This window comes from Chironomus tepperi, unplaced genomic scaffold (assembly GCF_022539635.2).
Source record: "Chironomus tepperi strain 1889 unplaced genomic scaffold, CSIRO-AGI_Ctep_v1 contig_217, whole genome shotgun sequence".
Taxonomy (NCBI): Eukaryota; Metazoa; Arthropoda; class Insecta; order Diptera; family Chironomidae; genus Chironomus; species Chironomus tepperi.
Window position 1 is genome coordinate 189299 of NW_027226339.1, and position 7629 is coordinate 196927.

Consider the following 7629-nt stretch of genomic DNA (forward strand, 5'->3'; position numbering starts at 1 on the left):
AGGAGGTTTTAGATCAATCGTTATTCCTGTAACCCAGATTTTAGATCCTTTTGGGGAGGGAACATTCCATCAAATTAACGGTTTCATTTCAGCCTAACCGATCACACTTCCACAATTTCCCCAAATCCAAGCGAACATAAATTCCAATATTCCAGCTCCACTACACGTTTAATAACAGAAATTATAAAATCACAATTTTTCCTGCAAATATTCCACAACTTTTAAAAACAGCAGATTACAAGAGACCAATAAAAATTAATAAAAACCACAATTCCATTAATAACCGAACACTCTCGAGCATCACTTAAAAATCTTATAAACTACAATACATTTATAAGAAGAACAAGAAGAAAACATGTTTATCACACTTTGATTGATTTTCTTATCAACGTCAGCATGCCAAAACACATTCATCAATCGTTCAGGGGATGTAGCTCAGCTGGTAGAGCGTTAGCTTTGCATGTTAAAGGTCCCGAGTTCAATCCTCGGCATCTCCACTTTTTTGCAACTTTTTTTTTTATTTTTTTTTTAAATTTTTCAATTTTGTTTTAAATTTTTTGGATTTACGGATATGATTTTAATTTTTTTAAAAATAATTTTTAAAAGTGGTCATCCGCAAATGACGTTGATGAAGTAAATTTTATTTTTCAATTCTCTTTCTTCTTCAATTTTGAAAATAAATAATTTTTTTAATGGTCTAGTCTACTCAATATTTAAAGTATTACAGTTAGCCTTAAAAAACTGTTTAATGTTTTATTTGATGCGTGTTGCGTTTAGTAGGTCAATAGTATTAATTCAGTATACTTTAAGTTTTTCATTATTTACACCTGATCGTATTATTCATGAATAAAATTGAACAATTCTGTTTTTATACAGCAATTATCTGACTTACATACTCACTTTGCTGGCCATGGAGATCTTCTGTGATCCATACTTACTTATTTACTGAAACCATGCTCCGCTTTGGAGCCTAGATTGCTACAAAATGATTTCCATCTGCCTCTGTTGCTGGCTGTATCACAACTTACTTACTTACTTCGCTGACCGTACAGATCAAGTGTGATCCATGGCCTCCCTCAGTCGGCTCTTGAAGCTGGCTCTATCGCTGGCTACCTCTTGCCAATTAACTGGGTGTATCACAAAGCTTGTACAAATTCTCTGTTTTGGCATCCTACTGGCATCCCTTTATCACCGTCCTACGCCATATTGCTATATGTGATCCATGGCATCGCTCAATTACTTATTCGTTTACTTCCTTGAATTAATGGGCACAGAGGCCCATTGTTGCGTTTAGAGAACGTCTGTAAACAGCTCCATCTTTAGATTCTCTCAGTTAGCGTCTAAAATTGGCTCTCCGGATGGTTTCCTATTGTGTCAATTACCAATACCAAATGCTTCACTGTCTCTATCAACAGCTTCTCTTCAGTGAAGCTCTATCAACAGCAGCCCTCCTGCTCCTTTGCCATCCAAAAATTCCGATTAAAACGATTCCAAATCCACTTTTAAGAGTGTTATTAAAAAACGCGATTTGGGAATCAATGAGTAGTTAGCATGAGTATTCATACCTTCCTGTGATTAAAAATGCATCTCCTCAACAATCATGACATACTGTCAATATATAATGACTATAATATAACCATCCATCTCTCATAACATGCTCAAGACACCAAACCATCATCCTCAACAACATGACAGTCTACACACAACATTGTAATACATAAGTGTATCCAATTAATCTCAAAATCTATCTCATGCAGTTTAAAACTCAGCTGTGAACATAAAAAAGCAGCCAATTTCATATTGACACATTTAAAGGGAAAAAGTTCGTTAATTTTGTAGTAAGTAATAATAAGTTTTGAGTGTTTTATGCCATAAAAGGAAAGTCCCCAATGCAGTTATCGTATAAATTTTGGGTAGAAAACAGATCCAAGCTCTGAGAAATATGACACACATTAAATATGACACTGTGAGACGTAGTAAGAGTATAGATGGGATTGAAATATAAAAAATAATAAAGTAAATAAGCGAGACGGTCATAAAATACAATTTGTGTAAATCTCTTACTGTTTGTTGTGTATATATTGTGCATCAATAAGAAGAAGAAGCCAAAAAGAGCTATAAAAAGCTCACACGTGTTCCCATAACAGGTTTTTTTCTCGTTCTGTTCTTTCTTTTCTTTTTTTTTTATTATCTTCCAATTTCACTTTTGGAGCAGCAAAATTATTTTCAGTTTTTTTTTATGTATTTTTTTCTGGTTGATTCGTTTTTTGTCAAAAATCTGTCTAGTTTGTGTAATGTTGAGCACCACAAAGGGAATTAATATTATTTATTTATCCTCAACTCAATGACCCTTTTAACAATTAGATTCGGGTCAGTTTGTATGGATTGGAGGAGATGACGTTAAGATTTTGGATTTTTCCCGCCAAAACTCCCTAACATACAAAGAGCATGCTCACATTATTGAGCTATATGCTTACATATTTTGAAATGCTTCTTTCATACCCATGAGTATACTCACAAAATACTAGAGTATACTCAGATTGTACTATTTGTCGGTTAGGCTGTTCTTTGATTTTTTATGATTTCAAGTAGAAATGGTAAAAATTGGAGTTTTGTGTAGTTGAGCAACTACAACAGCAAAATTTGATGTTTTTGGCTTTGCTCACTAATTTTTGATAAATTATGCTCATTGGAACTTTAAATAAGCCCTTAATATTGCTAAATTTCACTATCAAAGTCTTCATATGAGAAATTTTTTCCGCATTTTTTAAAGAAAAGTTAAAAATTCAATTTTTTTTCTCTAACCACGTTAGCTTGTTAGCTATATTTGGTGTTTTTAGCTTTGCTCACACATTTTAACCAAATTCTACTCATTAAAATTCTAAATAACCAGACAATAATGCTAAATTTAACCATCAAAATCTCCAAGTGAGAAAAATTTCCCGCCAATTTTAAGAAAGGTTAAATTTTCAATTTTTCAATATCTTAGTGATTTTTGTAGCTCATTTTCTGTAGAAATCTCTTTGCTCACTTGTTTAAAATAGGTTTCATTCATAATTAATCAAAATTTGCAGCCTACAATGGTGATATTTACCTCCAAAGTCAGCAAGTGAGAAAATTTTCCCGCCAATTTCAGGAAAAGATAAATTTTCAATTTATAAAAAAATTAAGCTAATTTTCTGGCTCATTTTCTTGTGCAAATCTCTATGCTCTCTAGTTTTGAATCTATACTTACAATCAAAGTTCCAAAAAATAAGCTTGTTTTTCCAAAATTTGCTTCCAAAATCTTCAAGTGATATCTTCTTTAGATGTTCATCTCTTTGTTCAATTTTTTTAATTAGGTTCCTATCATAATTACTTCAAACATATAATCTGCAATGACAATTAATTAAGATCTTCAAATCTGACTTTCTGGACGGTAAAAGAGCTCGTGAACGTCCAAAAAACTCATTGAAGGAAACTGTCGATTGAGATATTATTGCACTTTGTATCGGAAATTGGCAAGTTGAAGCCAGCGATAGAGCCAGCTTTAGGCGACTACTGTTGGAATTCATGGATCACAACTGATCAGTACGACCAGCGAAGTAAGTAAGTAATTAAGATGCCAAGTTCTACTTCCAAAATCCTCAAGTGAGAAATGTCCATTAAAACTCAAAATCTCAATCCACATCACTCACCTCTCTTCAGTCTTGATCTATTTCTCGCCTTTTTATTTTGTGGGAAATAAATTTATTATTCATATTGACAACGATGACAAAGGATCGGACGGGGGATCATAATCCGTTGACACAAAAAAAAGAAGAAAAAATCATTCTCGAAATAATAAAAATTCATTGTCCAACTTCATCTCTTATTCGATGACACAATAGCAATCACGTATATATATATATATTGGATAGATTGAAATGCATTTTCTACCTGTCTAAGCGTAACGAGCAAGTTGCAATATAACAAAAAGAAGAAGAAGAAAGAAGATGAAGAATAAAAATGACAAAAGCGAGATTAAGTCTTGATGGAAAATCAATCCTCGTCTATTATGATTGTTGTTGGCTGTTGTATTCTGATTTACTTTTAATGAAATTTATTACACCCTTCATCTAAATTGTATCTCGACATAAATGAATTGATATTATGCGTTTTTTTGTAATCTTCTTCATTTTTATTTAAAGGTTCTTTGGGTAAACACCTGTGTTTACAGGCATTTTGTCTTGTTTGAGGTTGAACATGATGAATGCTAGCCATCAGATTTTGAAGAAGAAAAGAAAAATCATTTTAAATTAGGTAGAAAATTTAATTTAGTTCCAAATTATAAATCATTAAAAGTAATAAAATATTGTAGACATGCCAGACTGAGATAATTTTTGCAGATTTCAATCTCTATGATTGATCAAATGTGCTCTAATTGCGAAATATCAACAGAAGTTTCTAAGAATATATAAATCTAAAGTAGTGCAGATTGGTCTGGAAATTAATTACTTTCTTTGATTGCTGTTTTGATCAATTGCTATCTATAGTTTCTCTTAGATGTCGTCTGCAGGTGTCTCTATTGCTGACCACAGCTTGTTACTTTCCAATACTAAGTGCAATAGTGCTATCTTGAATCAATTTTCTTTCAAATTCAATATTATTTTGCAACTAGAACGCATCTTGATCACAAAGTATACTAAATTGAGCTATTGCCTTACTAATCACAGTTCCTAGTAGGGATTTCAATACCGGACCAAAATCTTAATCCCGGGATTACGGTATTGGAAAATCGAGCCGGGATTGAAAACCCTAGTTCCTAGATTCAATAGGGATGAATCTGGCAATCACAGTTCAGATAAATAAGAATTCTCAATAACTAGCCCAAGACATTCAGGTCTCGATCTTAAGATTGGACGATAAATTCTTTTTACACACCTTGTTACTAATCGTCGACAGAAACTGGTCACATCATACGGTTCATGATACACAAGTTGTTCATCACTACCTTATAGTCTATGTATCGGTTCCGATCTCGGTTTTGAAAATTCGTAAAAATACTACAAATAAGACTGACTACTCAAATTTGTGTTATAGTTGGTTTGATGACTTAGTGACTTGCTTACTTACTTAATAGAACCATGCTCCAACTTGGAGCCTAGGTTATATCAAAAGGCCTTCCATCTGACTATGTTACTGGCCACATCACAACGCTTGTAAAAGTTCTCCGTTTTGACATCTTTTTGTCAAAGTGACATTCTCGCATTACTGTTCTACGCCAAGTTGCTTTTAAAGCACCAGGGCATCTTTTTATGACTTAGTGACAGGCTTAGTGGATAATTGAGGGTTTGAAAAATAATCTCGCTTTTTAGCTCAAATGAGGTACCATCAGAATAATCACAATATTTTTCATAATCAAACAGGTACACATAATCATAGTAAAGTTCGTTGTTTTTGGTTATCTCAGTGCTTCTCAATAGTCTTGAATTGGGAAACAATAAACCATGTATTTAGCATATCGCCAATCTTTCAGCTGCATAACTGTGGGGGACATACTAGTGTTTCAGAGTAAAGGTTGAAAAGTACTATCTGGTACTTTAATAATTAATAATTAACTAATTAGCATGAGTTTTGGCACAATTTTCTCAACACACCCCTAACTGTCATCTTAACGTTCTGATTAAGCAAAATAATAATGAATCCGACCCATAACTATTACCACTGCGAAAAATTCTACCACTGCGAAATGTACTAGAATATAATATAATGTTGGGTTCGCTCATAGAAACGGTACTGCGATCGATGATCTGTTGTACCATTGTACCAGCACTTATTAAATTTACATGAGTGTGGAATATATTCCTTGATTCATATTAAATGTCAATTAATTAGCAAATGCGCCACTAACCCACATCATCATCATCACTTAAGCATAATTGAACTTTTTTTCCTTTATATTTTTGTTGTTAACAAAAGATTATTTCACGATTTAAAGCCATTGACCTCCTTTTTATTCTTTCTATATATCCAAAAAAAAGTATATACGTACGTATGAAACGATAAAGAAAAGAAGAGAAAAGAGAAGAACTGACAGAGAAGAAAGAAATAAATTAATAAAAGGAGGTTTTAAGATAAACATTATTCTTTCTTTCTCAATTTTTATTTTATTTTATATTTTTTTTTATTATTATTGTTGCTGCTTCTGTATAATATAACACACAATATACTCCGTATATATATATATGAACCGAATCTTGGACACTTGCGTCTCAACAATCATATAATGATGATAGAGATTGAAATGAGGAGAAAGAGAACAGAACTAAAAACTGGTTTTGGACTTATTCTTACTGCATGTCACAATTGATGAGTTATGAAATTAAATTTATTGAAAAAAATTAAAAAAACAACTTTTTTTTACGTTCTGAATTGTCCCAAATAATACATATATATAAAGGCACAGCGAAACACATGATGATAAATGATGTTGCTACATTGTCTTACTTATTATTCACGAAAAGGAGAACGAAAGAGGAAAATAACAAGCCAAAAGAGAAAGAGACGCGCATAATAAAGAGTTTCTTTTTATTATTAGCAGCTTCTGGATTTACACTGGAAAGGAAAGGAAAAAAAAATAAAAAAATTATATTTTCTGCCCTCTCATAATCTTCACATCACGATGCTTATATTCTTATTACATGCTTAAACAACGCTCCTTCTTGTGTTACGCTCGTTCAATGTATGTATGAGGAGTAGTAAGAATAACAGAAAGTATATGGATAAATAAAGAGAAGATCCAATTTGTATGGATTGGAAATGATGATTTTATGGTTTTTGCGCGGGAAAAGGAACTGAACTGTTAATTGATGGATTTTGTCATCTAATGTGACTTATTGATTGATTAATTTAGCTTTGTTAGCTACACACTTTCTTACTTATTTCGCTGGTTGTACAGATCATCTGTGATCCATGGCCTCTCTAAGCTGATTTCTAAAACTGTCTCTATCGATGGCTACCATTTGCCAATTGCCAATAACAAGTGAATCAAGTGACAGAGACTATATTAACAGCTTCCTTTTAAGAATTCTTTAGCCTCTTTAGCTGTAAAGCAAATTGTAATAAATTTATTACTTTGATCAGTTTGATCAGTTTTCTATGATTGAATTAGAATTTTAATTAAAATTTTGAATAAAATTTAAAAAAAAAATGGCGGACAAAAATTTCTCACCTGGGAATTTCATTCATCAAATTCAGTAAAACCATAGGCTGTACTTACATAAAAGTAGTGTCAAATGATAGAAAATTAGTGAGCAAAAGCAAAAATATCAAATTTATACCAAAAATCTGCTTAACATATGAAAAAATTGGCAAAAATTTCAAAGCACATGGAATGGATATTGCTTAAAATGCAGTAATTTCTGAATTCTGTTGAAACATTGTCTTTTTTACCAACATTATTCTTCAATTTATATATCTCTAGGCCTTTAGAAAGTTAGATCAGAAACTGTGGTGGACAATTTTTTGTTTTTCCCACCTTATTGTTGAACCTAGATCGACACCGCACACTGCATGAAGTTCATGATGTTTTTAAAAACTTAGCAACACGCTATTGTGACGCGGCACTAATTTGGATACTGGACAATGTTGAAAACGCTTCCTTCAATC

General features: G+C 32.3%; 1 non-coding gene across 1 annotated transcript; it reads left to right on the top strand.

The window, feature by feature from the left end:
• Positions 1 to 424: 424 nt before the first annotated feature.
• Positions 425 to 497, top strand: TRNAA-UGC (transfer RNA alanine (anticodon UGC)). Its single transcript has one exon. It is a non-coding gene; the product is annotated as a tRNA-Ala (tRNA).
• The last annotated feature ends 7132 nt before the right edge of the window (positions 498 to 7629 follow it).